The sequence below is a fragment of the Salvelinus namaycush genome, chromosome 5 (genome assembly GCF_016432855.1).
Source record: "Salvelinus namaycush isolate Seneca chromosome 5, SaNama_1.0, whole genome shotgun sequence".
Classification (NCBI taxonomy): domain Eukaryota; kingdom Metazoa; phylum Chordata; class Actinopteri; order Salmoniformes; family Salmonidae; genus Salvelinus; species Salvelinus namaycush.
Genome location: NC_052311.1, coordinates 65,570,197 through 65,588,403, shown reverse-complemented (window position 1 = coordinate 65,588,403; position 18,207 = coordinate 65,570,197). Strand labels below are relative to the sequence as shown.

Sequence of the window (18,207 nt, the reverse complement as noted above, 5' to 3'; positions counted from 1 at the left end):
TCTCCTTTTCCTCCCTCTGTCTCTCCGTTAGGTAGAGAGTGGCCTGTCGCCCTCCGGCCCCCACCATGGAGCCCCCTCCCTCTCTGAGCTTGACTCTCCTGGGAGGCAGTGAGGACGAGGACCCGCGGTCCCCCCCCCCTCTGAGTGGAATCTCCCACTCCTCCATGACCGGCAACTACCCGGGATCACACCACTCCAACCACAGGGGGGGATCCAGCCTGGAACGGCTGAATGGGTCCCCCACCACACCTAACATGCCCAAGGCCTCCCTCCCCAAACTGCCTCTGTCCTCAGTGGGGGGTCAACCCCTGCCCCCCCTCCCCAATGCCCTTCACCCCACCAGCACCCCTCTGTCCTCGTGCCTGGGTTCCCAGCACAGCCTGAGTGGAGACAACTCCCCAGTCTACAACGCCCTCTTCTACTCCTCACACTCCCCTTCCATGGAGAGAGAGAGGGACAGGGATAGAGAGAGGGACAGGGATAGAGAGAGGGGATGTAAGCACCGCCAGGCCAGCCCTCTGGTCCATCGGAGAGACAGCAACCCTTTCACGGAGATCGCCATGAGCTCCTGTAAATACACAGGCGGCGTGATGAAACCTCTCAGTCGCCTCAGCGCCTCCAGACGCAACCTCATCGAATCAGACAGCGGCAGCGACACCAAAGAGGGCGGGGCAGCACCTGTTACCGGCACAACTGCGATTGGAGGGCGGGAACGGGACAGAGAGGCTCCACCCACTTCCTCATCCTTGCCATCCTCCAATCAACCAACCCAGAATCCTCCAGAGATAGTGATCTCATCAAAAGAGGACTCGCCGTACGCGAGGGGTTATGATATCACTGACTCATCCTCCAATCAGATGTCAATATACCATCAGAACCATGCCTTGGCGGGGAGTAGGGGAGGTTTAAGCAGTGCAGGGGGCACAGGAGGGGGGGTAGGGGGCAGCAGGCAGGGAGGTGTAGGAGGTGTTGGGGCTGTAGGGCCGAGGGGGAGCTGCTCCAAGGCTTCTAGTTCTAAACGTAAGAACCAGAACATTGGTTATAAACTGGGCCACCGGAGGGCGCTGTTCGAAAAAAGGAAGAGGCTGAGTGACTATGCACTCATCTTTGGAATGTTTGGCATCGTCGTCATGGTGATCGAGACAGAGCTGTCCTGGGGCGTTTACAACAAGGTGAGCCGAAGGGGAGGGGTTCATCTGACCCAATGGGTGTGCTTAATAATGGGTGTGTCCACTGTCATGGTGCTGTAGGCTCAAAAACGGTTGTCCAATAACTTGTCCAATTAGAATGATAATTTCTGTTTTCCATTTCAGAATGTTTTCTCATTTGTACCTGCTGAACTTGATGGGATAAATGGTTGGCTTTGGGGGCTGTGTGATTGGTGGGGTAGTGGGCGGTCGTAGTGTTAGGGTCAGTATTTGGTAGGGTAGTGGGCGGGGCAAGTGTTGGGGTCAGTGATTGGTGGGTTAGTGACTCCTGGGCAGGGAGGCAGTAAGTAGCTTAGCTGTTGGGTATGGGTAGTGTGTTTGGGTCAGTGTGAGGCAGTAGTAGCAGTAGCAGCAGCAGTAGCAGCAGTAGCAGCAGTAGTAACAGTATCAGCAGAAAGAAGCAGCAGCAGTAGCAGAAAGTAGTACCAGCAGCAGTAGAAGTTGCAGTAGCAGCAGCAGCAGTAGAAGTAGCAGCAGTAGCAGAAGTAGAAGTAGCAGCAGGAGCAGTAGTAGAGGTAGCAGAAGTAGCAGTAGCAGCAGTAGAAGCAGCAGCAGCAGTAGCAACAGTAGAAGCAGATGCAGCAGCAGTAGCAGTAGAAGTAGCAGCAGTAGTAGAGGTAGCAGCAGTAGTAGAAGTAGCAGCAGTAGCAGTAGTAGAAGTAGCAGCAGTAGTAGAGGTAGCAGCAGTAGCAGTAGTAGAAGTAGCAGCAGTAGCAGTAGTAGAAGTAGCAGCAGTAGTAGAGGTAGCAGCAGTAGCAGTAGTAGCAGCAGTAGACGTAGCAGCAGTAGCAGCAGCAGTAGAAGCAGTAGAAGTAGCAGCAGCAGTAGTAGAGGTAGCAGTAGTAGAAGTAGCAGCAGTAGTAGAAGTAGCAGCAGTAGCAGTAGTAGCAGCAGTAGCAGTAGTAGCAGCAGCAGCAGTAGTAGAGGTAGCAGCAGTAGAAGTTGCAGCAGTAGCAGTAGTAGAGGTAGCAGCAGTAGCAGTAGAAGTAGCAGCAGTAGAAGTTGCAGCAGTAGCAGCAGTAGAATTTGCAGCAGTAGAGGCAGTAGCAGCAGCAGCAGTGTTAGAAGTAGCAGCAGTAGAGGTAGCAGCAGTAGAAGTAACAGTAGTAGAAGCAGTAGCAGAAGTAGCAGCAGTAGTAGAGGTAGCAGCAGTAGCAGAAGTAGCAGAAGTAGCAGCAGTAGAAGCAGCAGCAGCAGATGTAGCAGCAGCATTAGCAGCAGTAGTAGAAGTAGGAGCAGTAGTAGTAGTAGAAGTAGCAGCAGTAGAAGTTGCAGCAGTAGAAGTAGCAGCAGCAGTAGTAGAAGTAGCAGCAGTAGTAGAGGTAGCAGCAGTAGAGGTAGCAGCAGTAGAAGTAGCAGCAGTAGAAGTTGCAGCAGTAGTAGAAGTGGCAGCAGTAGTAGCAGCAGTAGCAGAGGTAGCAGTAGCAGCAGAAGTAGCAGCAGTAACAGTAGTAGAAGTAGCAGCAGTCGTAGAAGTAGCAGCAGCAGCAGTAGTAGCAATAGCAGCAGCAGATGTAGCAGCAGTAGTAGAAGTAGCAGCAGTTGTAGAAGTAGCAGCAGTAGCAGAAGCAGCAGCAGTAGAAGTAGCAGAAGTTGAAGTAGCAGCAGTAGAAGTAGCAGCAGCAGCAGTAGTAGAAGTAGCAGCAGTGAGATGTTACTGATATCTCAACTGTCTGGGTAATGGTGAGTGTAATAAGCCTAGCTGCACTGGCCTCTGGCTGTGTTTGTTTGTGCGTTTATATTTCATTTGGTACCGTTTGTGTGTGTGTGTGTGTGTGTGTGTGCATGGCCCTGTGGGGGACCTGGAGCACGTTGTTCTTTTGCAAGCACTGGCCATGTTCCAACACTACATCTTCTGTCCTTCCTTCCTAGCATAGCAAAGATGAAGGATGGGGCAGAGGGGTGTGTGGGGTATTTGTTCCGAGGGGTCAGTTGATGGCTACAGTAGTCGGTAGTCATATTTCTGGATAGTTTCTGGATATCAGTTTGGTGATGTCAGTCTGTATGTGTTGATTTGTGTCTGATATTTTGTGTGTGTTGTGCGTCATAATCTCAGGGGAAATCTTTCCCTCAGCGCACCTATTCACCTCCTGATACTTTCCTCCTTTTCCCTCTGCTACCTCTCTTTCTCTACCTCTCCCTTTCTATCTTTCTCTCTCCCTGCTACCTCTCTCTCTCTACCTCTCCCTTTCTATCTTTCTCTCTCTACCTCTCACTCTTTCTCTCTACATCTCTCTCTCCCTGCTACCTCTCTTTCTCTACCTCTCCCTTTCTATCTTTCTCTCTCTACCTCTCTCTCTCCCCCTCTCTACCTGCTACCTCTCTCTCTCTCTCTCTCCCCCCTCTCTCTCTCTCTCTACCTGCTACCTCTCTCTCTCTCCATGCTACATCTCTCTCTCCCTCTCTCTCTACCCCTCTCTCAATTCAATTCAATTGACTTTATTGACATGGCAAGTTCATTATTACTTACATTGTCAAAGTATACATATCGAGAAAAAAAATATATATATATGTATATATATACAAAATATATATATATTTATATATAAATAAATGGTGGGACCAACAGCAATAATAATAGTAGTAGTGGACATGGGATTACCATTAACAACAACTACAACAACAATATTAATCAGAACAACAATACATTAAATCAATGGTAGTAGACCAGTGTCAACATGACTTGAGAAGACACATGACCTGGTATGAAAGACAAAACAAGATGGGAAATATTATCGACATTACTTTGCACTTTTCACTGTCTGTCCCTCAGGTTGTGGCAGGAGGACACATATTTGGCTGCCAAAACTGCACATTTTGGCTTTTTACCCCCAAAATATTTGATTTTTTCTACATCTTTTATAGTTTCAAATTCTTTGTATTGAATTATAATTTTGGGAAAGAAATATTCTCTTAGGTCTGAATATTTGTCACACTGTAATAGGAAATGCAGCTCTGTCTCTACCTCTCCCCTGGAGCAGAGTGAGCACAGCCTGTCCTCTCTGGGCAGCCAGGTTTGTCTGTGACGACCGGTCTCTATAGCCAGACTGTGCTCACTGAGTCTGTACCTAGTCAATGTTGTCCTCAGTTTTCTATCAGTCACAGTGGTCAGATAGTCTGCCACCATGTACTGTCTGTTTAGAGCCAAATAGCATTGACGTTTACTTTGATTTTTTGTGGTGTCTTTCCAATAGGTGATATATTTTTCTTTTTGTTTTGTGATGATTTGGTTGGGCCAGATTTTCTGAGGGCTGTCCCGAGGCTCTATGGGGTTGGTTTGGGTTGGTGAACTGAGCCTCAGAACCAGCTGGCTGAGGGGACTCTTCTCTTGTTTCATCTCTTGACATTGTAGAGCTGTGTGATGGAATGTTTTGGGGTCACTTGTTTTTAGATGGTTGTAAAATTTGATGGCTCGAAGAGGGGGTATTGGCCCAATTCTGCCCTACATGCGTTATTTTGAGTTTTTCTTTGCACTTGCAATACAGTCTTGCAAAACTGCATGCAGTATTTCGATTGGATGTTTGTCCCATTTGGTGAATTCATTATTAGAGAGTGGACCCCATACTTCACTGCCATATAGAGCAATTGGTTCTATAACTGATTGAAACATTTTGAGCCAGATTCTAATTGGAATTTCGATTTTGATGTTCCTTTTAATGGCATAGAATGCTCTTCTTGCTTTGTCTCTCAGCTCATTCACAGCCATGTGAAAGCTACCTGTGTTGCTGATATTTAGTCCTAGATATGTGTAGTTTGTGGTGTGTTCTAATAGAACTGTGTCCAAATATAATTTATATTTGTCATCCTTATTTCCGGACCTTTTTTGGAATATCATTATATTTGTTGTTTTTTAGGTTAACGGTCAGAGCCCAGGTCTGACAGAACCTGTGAAGACGATCTAGGTGCTGCTGTAACCCCTCTTTAGTGGGAGACAGCAGCACCAGGTCATCTGCGTACAGCAGACACTTGATTTCAGTGTTGTGTAGGGTGATACCAGGTGCTGCCGATTCTTCTAATGTTTTTGCCAATTCTTTAATGTAGATGTTAAATAGTGTTGGACTTATTGGGCAGCCCTGTTTCACTCCCCGCCCCTGAGAGAAGAAGTCTGTTTGCTTGTTGCCAATTTTAACCGCACATTTGTTTTTAGTGTACATTGATTTAATAAAATCATATGTTTTCCTTCCAATATCACTTTCTATTAGTTTATAAAAAAGACCTTCGTGCCAAATTGAATCAAATGCTTTCTTGAAATCTACAAAACACGAGTAGATTTTGCCTTTGTTTTGGTTAACTTGTTTATCAATTAGAGTGTGGAGGGTGTAAATGTGGTCTGTTGTACGATCATTTTTTTGAAATCCAATCTGGCTTCTGCTCAGGACGTTGTGTTCGTCAAGGAAATTATGTAGTCTGCTGTTTATAATACTGCAGAGAATTTTCCCCAAGTTGCTGTTAACGCAAATTCCTCTGTAATTATTTGGGTCAAATTTGTCTCCATTTTTATAGATTGGTGTGATCAATCCCTGGTTCCAAATATCGGGGAAAATACCTGCAGTGAGGATAATGTCGAAGAGTTTGAGTATAGCCAATTTGAATTTGTGGTCTGTATATTTGATCATTTCATTTAAAATACCATCAGCACCACACCATCTGCCTTTTTGGGTTGGAGAGTGCAGTTTTTCCAATAATTCTTCTTCTGTAATTGGGGTATCCACAGGATTCTGATAGTCTTTGACTGCTAATTCAAGGATTTGTAATTTTTCTTGTATATCTTTTTGTTCTGGGCTCTTTGTTATATTGCTGTAGAGGTTTGCAAAGTGATTTCTCCACATATCCCCATTTTGGATAGCCAATTCCTCATGATGAGGTTTGTTTAATTTATTTCAATTCTCCCAGAAGTGGTTTGATTCTATGGATTCCTCAATTCCATCCAGCTGATTTCTAATGTGCTGTTCCTTTTTTGTTCTTAGGGTGTGTTTGTATTGCTTCAGTGTTTCCCCATATTGAAGGTGTATATTTTTGTTGTCTGGTTCTCTGTGTTTTTGATTAGATATATTTCTCAATGACTTTCTTTGATTTTTGCAATCATTATCAAACCATTTTTCATTATCTGTTATTTTTGGTTTGCTCTTATGCTTCTTTAAATTAGCCAAGGAGGCTAATTTGTCAAATATAAAGTTTATGTTCCTAACGGCCAAATTTACACCTTCATTGCTGAAGGAGAATGTTAAGGCTAAAAAGTTGTCCAGGAGAGATTGTATTTTTTGGCTACTAATTGCTTTTTGGTAGATGTCTGTACTGTTTGCACTCCATCTATAGGCCTGTTTAGTACCATGTAATTTATTGGGCCGTGATGCTTCATGGTTGGGTTCTGCTCTTCTCAGATACACTGTGATTTTACTGTGGTCTGAGAGAGGTGTTAGTGGGCTGACTGTGAAGGCTCTGAGAGACTCTGGGTTTAGGTCGGTGAGGAAGTAGTCTACAGTGCTGCTGCCAAGGGATGAGCTGTAGGTGTACCTACCAAAAGAGTCCCCTCTCAGCCTGCCATTGACTATGTACAGACCCAGTGTTTTTCACTTTGTCATAGTTGTTTCTGTGGGGGTATGTGGGGAGGGAAAGGTTGTTGCTTCCTGGTAGGTGTTTATCCCCATGACTGTTAATAGTGTCTTGTTCTTCTGCTGTTCTAGCATTCAGGTCTCCACAGACCAGTACGTTGCCTTGGGCCTGAAAGTGACTAATCTCCCCCTCTAGAATGGCGAAACTCTCTTTGTTGAAGTAGGGTGATTCTGAGGGGGGAATGTATGTGGCACAGAGGAAGACGTTTTTATCTGTCAGGATAGCCTCCTTGTTGATTTTTAACCTGATAAAGAATTCTCCTATTTTTATCAATTCGATTGAATTAATTAGTTCAGATTTATACCATATTAGCATTCCCCCTGAGTCTCTGCCCTGTTTGATTCCTTTTAATTTAGTGGATGGTATGATTATCTCCCTATAACCTAGTGGACAGCCAGTGGAAACATCACCTCTGCACCATGTTTCCTGTACTACTACAATATCAACATCATCAATTTCTTTCAGGAAGTCTGGGTTTCTGCTCTTTAGCCCAAAAGCAGAGGACTTCAATCCTTGTAAATTCCAACATGCAACGTAAAAAGATTTCATAACTTTTTTTTCTCTTTACCTTCAAAATGAGACAAACACTCACAATCCAACAAGAACTATTAAAATAGGATTTTTCAATTAAAGTAAACACTTATTCTGCAAATGTGATTTGTTTATCATTTAAGATAGAATTTGTGTCATGCCACTTGGGTGGATGTAGTGTGAGGATGGTGGAGTTCTTGTGCTCATCTTACCATGACCCTCGGCCTATCACATGTGAGCATAGTAGACTCAGCATTTGTTTAATGTCACTCATTTGGTTGGTGGGGGCTGGGCCAGTTGCTCCTCTCACAGCCTGTGCGTAGCTCTGCCTGCTGAGCTGTGGCTCCTCCAAGTGTGGGTCTGCGGTGGGGAGGAGGGGGGTGGTAGGCCTCGTCTGGGTGGCTCTGAAGCTGGGCTGGGGTGGTCTGTGCTGCGCTGGCTGTGGTGGGCATTGAGGTTGGTGGTGCTGTGGTCGTGGCTGGGGGTTCCAGGGTGCTGGTCCGGGGTGTTGTCTCGGTGATCTCGGCGGGGTGGAGATTGCTCCGCTGTTCCTGGGTGGAGAGGTCGGGCTGCGGTTTAAAGTGACGTCCTTGAGAGTCTTGGCAAGGATGGGGACTGTCTCCCTGTACAGGTGAACATGATCATAGAGACAGTCCAGATCGAGGGTGGGATGGTGGGCCAGGTGTACATTGGGTCGCAGGGCACAGTCCCGGGAAAGGCTGGCGTTTATTCTTTGGATTGTGGCAGGGTGGAAGTCCCTCCTCTGTAGAAGGGTTGACACTATGATTCTTGAGTTGGGGAAGATTGCGGAGGCCTTCTAATTCACTCCCCGTAGTGAAGGGAAAAAGTTTCTTCTCCTGAACATACTTCCCATTTGAGTCCATTAACAGGATGATGTCAGCCAGTGTTTCTTCTGGACTGGGGGGGGGCAGAGGGGGGGCTGGTGGGTGTTGTAGCTGGGGTGTGGCTGGTCTGTGTCGGTGCCACTGTCAGTGGGAGGCTGTTCTGTGGGTTGGGGAGGAGGGGTGCAGCAGGCAGGGCTGGGGAAGTCTGGCTGGTTGAGCTGGGCTCCTCTGCTGTGTGAGGGCAGGGCTGGGGAAGTCTGGCTGGTTGAGCTGGGCTCCTCTGCTGTGTGAGGACAGGTCATAGGGTGGTGATCTAGCTGCTCCTGCAGCCTGTCCTCTGTTCTCTTTCTCTCCTACAGCTCCTCTCTTAGTGTGGTCAGCTCCTTATTGCTGCTCTGCCTGTCTTTTTGGAGCTCTCTCACCTCCTTTGTTAGATCAGCCAGCTCTCTCTTGAGTCCGTCTCTCTCTTGCTAAACCTCTTTCAGCTGTGTTGCAAGGCTGTTGTCCTGCTCTGTCCTCACCTTGGTTAGGAGCTCCTCTAAGGTGTGGTTATCTGGTTGCTGTTTGCTCACGCTCTCCCAGAGCAGGACCACCTCCCCCTCCAGTTTGGTGAACTCATCCCTCATGGCAGCCATGGTGGTGAGGAGGGCCTGAGCCTGCTCTGCACTGAGGGGGTCGCTCTCCTCCTGGGGCGTGTCCTCCACTATGGTGGGAAGAGAGGTGCTGGATGTGCCTTTTTGGGTGGGGAGAGTAGGGGTGAGGGTGGTGCTGGTGGAGTTTGTCTTGTGCGAGGGCATGTCACAGGTGGTGTCCTTCTCTCTCTCCGCTCTCTCCTTAATGGTGTGAAAGTCTGTTTCAAACAGCCTAATGTTACCTTGCACCATGACAGTCCCAGTCTTGTAAAGGTTGATTGTTATCATGGTGCTGTCAGAGTCGTCTGTCTCTTTGATTTTCAGCTTCCACCCATTACATATTCCCTCTTTCTTTATGGATGGGTAGTGAGAGCACACTGCTGAGCGCCATGCATTTGGCTGGTCAGTGAGGAAGATGAGATTACTCACGTCACCTTTTTTGTAGAGGTCTGCAAAAAGGGTTTCTGGCTTCTCCATTAGTAGTTTCTGTTTAAAAGCTTTCATCGTTGTGTCATTTTTGGCCTCTTTAGGGTAGAGAATGGATTCTGCGCTGAGGGGGAGTGGGGACATGGTGCCTGTGCGCTTTGCTACTACTGCTGCGCTGCTGCCCCGTTGCCATGGCAACCAATTTGTTCGTCTGCTTTAGTTCAAAAACCAGCAAAAACAGTGAAGATATGTTTAAAGTTAGTCCGTGCTCCTTTTTGGTTTACTCACTCAGTTTGGTCGTTTGACGTAGTTGTATTAACTGCCCTTGCTAGGTTTGTTCTAGCTCGTTTCTTCTGGCTAGCTTGTTAGTCTGCTGGCTAGGTCTTTGTTGTGTAGCTAGCTAGCTAGACTCACAACTTCTTAACTTGAGGCGCAGTTACTTTTTTTTCCTATTCTGAATCAATAGAGTTGTTGTTCATCACTTCTTGTCTGGAATTCTTTTTCGATTAGAGTGTTTATCTCATTTTAAAAACAAAAAAACATTAAATATATCAGGAGCTCATGTTGAGCATGACTCTCTCTCCCTCTCTCTCCCTGATACCTCTCTCTCCACCCCCCACCCCCCTCTCTCTCTCTCTCTCCCCCCCCCCCTCTCTCTCTCTCCCTGCTACCTCTCTCTCTACCCCTCTCGCTCTCTCTTTCTTTTTCTGCTACCTCTCTCTCTCTACCCCCCCCTCTCTCTCTCTCTCCATGCTACCTCTCTCTCTCTCTCTCTCCATGCTACCTCTCTCACTCTTTCTCCCTCCCTCTCGCTGTCTCTTCCTCTTTCTCCCCGAAGACTCCTGTCTCGCTTTCTTGCTTTCCTCTTTCTTCTTGATATTCTTGGTTTGAATCTCTTTCTTTCTCCTCTTTTTAATAGCCTGAAGGAAGCTGTCTCCCCTCTTCATGCTCCCACCCATCTCTCTGCTCCTCTGTTCTTCCAGTGGTAAACCGGGGGAGTGTGATTGACAGTGAGGATGGAGGAAGAGAGAGATAAATAAAAGGCTGTAGAAAGAGAGAGAAAAGGAGAAGCGATAATGAAAAGGCTGATTTAGGTTCTTATCCCAGCTCCAGACAAGTCTTCTCTTCTATGAATCAGACACCATTGGGTGTCACAACTTGAACAGACATGGATCAGCATGGACGCCATTGTGTGTCAGATGCTTTTGTTTAAGAAGTAAATTCTAATTTCATAAACAGTATAGGGATTTGTAGTAACGAAGCATCTTGTGAATATTTATCGGAGCGGACGGCATTGAGCATGTGTGTGCGAGCATGCATGTGTGTGTGCGGGCATCTGTGTGTGTTTGTGTGTGCGTGTGTGTCATCAGTGTGACAAACCCAAGTGTTAGTTGATGGATGAGTATTGATCCTAACAGGGTTTGAGTGCAGGAGAAACTATTACATTGTGTTTTCATGTCTGGCATGGCAACGACTAGGGAGCTTAAACAGACTGGCTACCTGCAAAGAGAACAAACAGACTGGCTACCAGGCTAGAGAACAAACAGACTGGCTACCTGCAAAGAGAACAAACAGACTGGCTACCAGGCTATAGAACAAACAGAATGGCTACCTGGCAAGAGAACAAACAGACTGGCTACCAGGCTAGAGAACAAACAGACTGGCTACCAGGCTAGATAACAAACAGACTGGCTACCTGCAAAGAGAACAAACAGACTGGCTACCAGGCTAGAGAACAAACAGACTGGCTACCAGGCTAAAGAACAAACAGACTTCGGGGTGTGTATTTCAGCTGTTTTTGAGTGGTATGAAAGAGGGAGACACAATGTTGCAACTATCTCTCCTGTTTGAAGGTATGCCTTTTCTCTGTCTCACTCCTCCTCCCTCTCACTCCCTCGGTGTCTGTCTGTCTGTCTGTCTGTCTGTCTGTCTGTCTGTCTGTCTGTCTGTCTGTCTGTCTGTCTGTCTGTCTGTCTGTCTGTCTGTCTGTCTGTCTGTCTGTCTGTCTGTCTGTCTGTCTGTCATTCTCTACATAGCTAATTTAGTCAGAATAGGCAGTTGTGACAATAGGTGACTATAGTTCCCGTGGTATGCAAGTATTTACTATTATTATGGGTGTGTGTATGGGTTGATGTATGCAACACATGTATGTGTGGAAACTCAATCTGTGTGTGTCTACTATACATTCCTGCAATATTTTCAGCATTTCCAGCTGCTCTAATTCCCTCCCAAAATAGAGATGAAAAATAGCAAGGGAGTAGAATGGAGGGGAGAGTAACAGAAGGACAACGTATGTATGTATGTATGTATGTGTGTGTGTGTGTGTGTGTGTGTGTGTGTGTGTGTGTGTGTGTGTGTGTGTGTGTGTGTGTGTGTGTGTGTGCGTGTGCGTGTGCGTGCGCGTGCATGTGTGTGTGGGTGTGTGTGTGTGTGTGCTACCAAGTTCTGAAATATTTATGTATAATGAGTTATCAAGTGTAAACCTAGCAGTTGATTATGTTCTCATTAACTGGTCATTCTATTCAACGTTCTTAATTGTATACATGTTCCATAGTATTTTCAATTCCACATTGTTTTCCTCAGTTTCTATATATCATTCTGTATACCATTCTACAGTATGTAGTGTTCTGTATTCACCATGATATACTCTTATAGCATCCAGTAGCATTTTATGTTCAGTGTTTCATAGCATTCTACAGTGTAGAATTAGAGCATAGCCTATCATTCTTTATAGATTATGTTTTTATAACTTGCAACATTCTACAGTGTATGGCGTTCTGAAACATTCAATGTAGCATTCATCATTCTTTATTCAATCGCCTGTGCTTAGTCTCTCTCCCATTCACACATGATGAGACTGTGTTCTAATATGTTCCTGCTAGCTTTGACCTCTGACCCTACACCAGAGTGCCACCCCCTCTTGCCTTACCAACTCTACTGTTAACACCAGGCAGGGATCTCCCAAAACACTGGGCCTAATGTCTATCTAGCTGAGAATAACTATGCTTTTTAAATACCTGGGACTCCTACATGTCGCCTGTCGGACCAATAGATCATTTTCACACCCTGCTCAGAAGGCCCTGACTTCCCCTCAGGGGCGGCCATCTTGGAGGGCTGTGCTGTGATGGAACATGTCTATTCTGAGGGATCGCACAGCTGTCACCCACTTCACCTGTCACTCTGCGTCCTATACACACACATATAGCCTTGACATTGGGATGGTAGTGGGAGAGTGCATGCGAGTGTGTGTGTGTGTGTGTGTGTGTGTGTGTGTGTGTGTGTGTGTGTGTGTGTGTGTGTGTGTGTGTGTGTGTGTGTGTGTGTGTGTGTGTGTGTGTGTGTGTGTGTGTGTGTGTGTGTGTGTGTGTGTGTGTGTGTGTGTGTGTGCGTGTGTGTGTGAGCGTGTGTGTGAGAGCATGTGTGTGTCTCTTACATCCCCCTCTAACTTCCATTATATCTCTCTCTCTCTCTCTCTCTCTCTCTCTCTCTCTCTCTCTCTCTCTCTCTCTCTCTCCTCTCCTCTCCTCTCCTCTCCTCTTCTCTGTAAGGTAGAGTATTTATGTTGCTTCCCCAGTGACTGTTCTGTGTTGTGTGTTATTCCTCTCTAGTGGTAAATAACCATCAGATTAGACTTACTGTGCCTACACTAGTCTCTGTACCTCTTTACTCCTCCTCTCTCCTCCTCCACCTCTCCTCTCTTCTCCTAACTTAATCATCTGGTCATTTAGCAGATTCTTGTATAGAAAGCAATGTATCACTTGTGGGAATCAAACCCACATCTCTGATGTTAAAAACACCATGATCCATCCAATCCAACCCACATCTCTGATGTTAAAAACACCATGATCCATCAATCCAACCCACATCTCTGATGTTAAAAACACCATGATCCATCTATCCAAACCCACATCTCTGATGTTAAAAACACCATGATCCATCTATCCAACCCACATCTCTGATGTTAAAAACACCATGATCCATCTATCCAAACCCACATCTCTGATGTTAAAAACACCATGATCCATCTATCCAACCCACATCTCTGATGTTAAAAACACCATGATCCATCAATCCAACCCACATCTCTGATGTTAAAAACACCATGATCCATCTATCCAAACCCACATCTCTGATGTTAAAAACACCATGATCCATCTATCCAACCCACATCTCTGATGTTAAAAACACCATGATCCATCTATCCAACCCACATCTCTGATGTTAAAAACACCATGATCCATCCAATCCAACCCACATCTCTGATGTTAAAAACACCATGATCCATCAATCCAACCCACATCTCTGATGTTAAAAACACCATGATCCATCAATCCAACCCACATCTCTGATGTTAAAAACACCATGATCCATCTATCCAAACCCACATCTCTGATGTTAAAAACACCATGATCCATCTATCCAACCCACATCTCTGATGTTAAAAACACCATGATCCATCCAATCCAACCCACATCTCTGATGTTAAAAACACCATGATCCATCTATCCAAACCCACATCTCTGATGTTAAAAACACCATGATCCATCCAATCCAACCCACATCTCTGATGTTAAAAACACCATGATCCATCCAATCCAACCCACATCTCTGAGCCATTTGAACTCCTCTGCTCCTCCTCTTCCCCCCCTCCTCCCTTCTCCCACTATATCTCTGGTCCCAGCTAGTAACACACACATCTTATTCTCTCACACACAGCTCTGCTCTACATGTGCGTGTGTGTGTGTGGAGGTGTGTGTGTGTGTGTGAGTGAGTGAGAGATGCCACTAACACCCACAATCCATGATCTGTTGTTGCTTTTCCGCTGTAGCACCAGTGTTGCACTAGGGCAGTGGTTCCCAAACTTTTTATAGTCCTGTACCCCTTCAAACATTCAACCTTCAGCTGCGTACCCCCTCTAGCACCAGGGTCAGCTGCGTACCCCCTCTAGCACCAGGGTCAGCTGCGTACCCCCTCTAGCACCAGGGTCAGCGCACTCTCAAATGTTGTTTTTTGCAATCATTGTAAGTCTGCCACAAACACACTATACAATACATTTATTTAACATAAGAATGAGTGTGAGTTTTTGTCACAACCCGGCTCGTGGGAAGTGACAAAGACCTCTTATAGGACCAGGTCACAAATAATAATATAATAATGATCAGTAATTTTGCTCTTTATTTAGCCATCTTACATATAAAACTTTATTTGTTCATCGAAAATTGAGAACAACTCACCACAGGTTAATGAGAAGGGTGTGCTTGAAAGGATGCACATAACTCTGCAATGTTGGGTTGTATTGGAGAGTCTCAGTCTTAAATCATTTTCCACACACAGTCTGTGCATGCATTTAGTTTTCATGCTAGTGAGGGCCGAGAATCCACTCTCACATAGGTACGTGGTTGCAAAGGGCATCAGTGTCTTAACAGAACGATTTGCCAAGCAGAATACTCTGAGCACAGCCCAATCCAGAAATCTGGCAGTGGCTTCTGATTAAATTCAATTTTCACAGAACCGCTTGTTGCAATTTCGATGAGGCTCTCTTGTTCAGATATCGGTAAGTGGACTGGAGGCAGGGCATGAAAGGGATAACGAATCCAGTTGTTTGTGTCATCCGTTTCGGGAAAGTACTTGCGAAACGCTATATCACATTTGACATTGTCCGTAAGCTTGAGTTCATTTGCACACAAAAAATCATACAATGATGGAAAGACCTGTGTGTTGTCCTTGTTAATGCAGACAGAGAAGAGCTCCAACTTCTTAATCATAGCCTCAATTTTGTCCCGCACATTGAATATAGTTCCGGAGAGTCCCTGTAATCATAGATTCAGAACACTCAGGCGAGAAAAAACATCACCCAGATAGGCCAGTCGTGTGAGAAACTCGTCGTCATGCAAGCGGTCAGACAAATTTATAAAAAAATGTGTCAATACTTTGCCCTTTTATAACCAGCACACTTCTTTCTGTATGTTGTAAAAGCGTTACATGGTCGCTGCCCATATCATTACATAGTGCAGAAAATACACGAGAGTTCAGGGGCCTTGCTTTAACAAAGTTAACAATTTTCACTGTAGTGTCCAAAATGCCTTTCAAGCTGTCAGGCATTCCTTTGGCAGCCAGAGCCTCTCAGTGGATACTGCAGTGTACCCAAGTGGCGTCGGGAGCAACTACTTGCACGCGCATTACCACTCCACTATGTCTCCCTGTCATGGCTTTTGCTCCATCAGTGCAGATACCAACACATCTTGACCCCCAAAGTCCATTTGATGTCAGAAATCTGTCCAGTACTTTAAAAATATCCTCTCCTGTTGTCCTGGTTTCCAGTGGTTTGCAGAAAAGGATGTTTTCCTTAATTGACCTCCCATAAACAAAACGGACATATACCAGGAGCTATGCCAGGCCCGCCACGTCTGTTGACTCATCCAGCTGTAACGCATAGAATTCACTGGCTTGTATGCGAAGCAGTAATTGTTTCAAAACATCTCCTGCCATGTTACTGATGCGTCGTGAAACGGTGTTGTTTGATGAAGACATTGTCTGTATAGTTTTTTTGGCCTTTTCCCCCAGCATTGTCCCAGCCATATCCGCGGCAGCAGGAAGAATTAAGTCCTCCACAATAGTATGGGGCTTGCCTGTCCTAGCCACTCGGTAGCTCACCATATAAGACGCTTCTAGCCCCTTCTTATTTATGGTATCTGTTGCTTTTATACATGTCTTACTACTCGAAAGTCATCTTAATTCTCGCAAAAAAAACCTCCCATGCCTTATTTTTCAAATTGACATGTTTTGTTTCTAAATGTCTGAGTGAAGGTTTCATCGAGTTGTGAGATAGTACTTTTGCACATATAACACACTGTGGCTGAGGAAAGGCACGACTCACAATATATGTGAACCCCAAATCAATGTAGTTCTCATCAAATTTGCGCCTTTTGATGGTCCAACGTCCCTGTCTGTTGTTCGGTGCTTTCCTGGGTAAGGGGGCAGTAGCTCTTTGGCTGCATCAGATTCACAACTGTCAGTGTCCATGCTAGCTGGGCTAACAACAAATGTAGAATTACTGATGCTAGCATTGGATCTGCTCGTGAAAGCAGAACAGCTTGTGTCGCCAACAGGTGCAGGTGTAGTACTGCTGGTAGTAGCAGTACTACCAGTAGAGCTGGTATGTGTCTCTATGGACACGGGCCTTACTTTTTTGAACCATTTATCAATTTTCGAGCAAACGGAATGAGCAGCAGCTACATTTGGCAACATACAGACCGTTAGTGGAATTCCCGCGATAGAGTAACAGTTGATTTGATTGGTTGTTAATTATTTGACTAGGCTACCTGTATTTGACATTGTGTTGTTATTTCGCTGAACACTAGATGGTTTAATTGTATTTTTGGCAGTGAAACGAGACTGCTCAGGCAAGAAAAAAACCTTACCCAAATGTATAGCCCCATTGGAAAATATAAATGGACTGTTTGAAAATGTGAATCACATGTTTATTTGGTGTACCCCCGACGGCATTGCGCGTACCCCAGTTTGGGAATACCTGCACTAGTGTATACACCAGTGTTGTAGTACTCAAGTCCGGTCTCGAGACCACATATTGAGTGTCTCGGTCTTGTCTTGGCCTCGGATACATTTTGACTCAGTCTTGACTCGGTGTAGGACAATGAGGACTCGTCATTTCTTCCTGAGACCAGCTGAGACCAGTGGGGTAAAAAACTAATAATTAACAGTCCCTTTTCAGTCAGCGCATAAAACCGCTTTGCCAGGCCAGATACCCACACTCCTTTCATGACACATTTATATCTTATAACCTATTAAAATCTGAACTTTCTACTTTACTTGTAGCATTACTGTCCTTTACTTTTGTTGAAACCTCAAACCTTGTCGAGACTGAGGGAAATTGTTTGATAGTTGCTCAGTCGCTTAGGGGCGACCGGGTATTTTTTGGTCTTTTTATCTATTAATTAGAGACCATGGTTAGTAATCATTTGTAGAGTGGCTCGCTCTCTGCCCTCAGAATGCATTTTGTCACCATGCTGAATGGCTAAAGAGTCAATATGTTCTACTGAACTATTGACACATAAATACATTTTGAGCTCTCATTATGGTGGCGATCTGACAAAATCACAATCATAGTCTTGAATTGGTTTCACATTGTTCTGGTCTCGTTCTTAACTCAGCCTTGCCCCCATCACCTCCATTCCGGTCTCGGTCTTGACTCAGACTCGATTTGCTCCGGTCTTGGTCTTGACTCAGACTCGATTTGCTCCGGTCTTGGTCTTGACTCAGACCCGATTTGCTCCGGTCTTGGTCTTGACTCAGACTTGATTTGCTCCGGTCTTGGTCTTGACTCAGACTTGATTTGCTCCGGTCTTGGTCTTGACTCAGACTTGATTTGCTCCGGTCTTGGTCTTGACTCAGACTTGATTTGCTCCGGTCTTGGTCTTGACTCAGACTTGATTTGCTCCGGTCTTGGTCTTGACTCTGTCTCGCTTTAGGTGGTCTCTAACACAACACTGGTATACACCCTTGTGTTATACTAGGGAAATTGTGTTTCCATAGTTAGGGCTGACAGTGAGGACTTGTGAAAAGCACAACCGACAACCTCTGCATAATCTAAACAGTTGCTTTCTGAGAATGTGTTAAAATTCACAGTTAGCCATTGTTATGTAAACGACAGGTGAAAAGTACCAGTGGCCTGGCTTTGGCCCCAAGTCAGAGCACGGCCGCCGGAGCCATGGCCCAGTGAGACACAGGTACTGGCCAGCGTAGATGGAAACAGAAAGGTCTGAGCCTTTTGGGTTAAACACTGGTGAATCCTGTCTGGAAATGCCCCATGTGTGTGGTGGTAGGTCCCTCTATGTGTACATGGTGTCGTTATGCGTTATCATTTTTAAGCCACGGCTGCACCTATTTGTGTGTGTCTGCTTTCGTGGGACTCTTTTTGTCTGTTGGTGCTGA

The 18,207-nt window shown here is 45.4% G+C and overlaps 1 pseudogene; it reads left to right on the top strand.

Moving 5' to 3' along the window:
* Positions 1-254: 254 nt before the first annotated feature.
* The window catches only part of LOC120047278, an 84,956-nt pseudogene continuing 67,003 nt past the window's right edge, over positions 255-18,207 (top strand).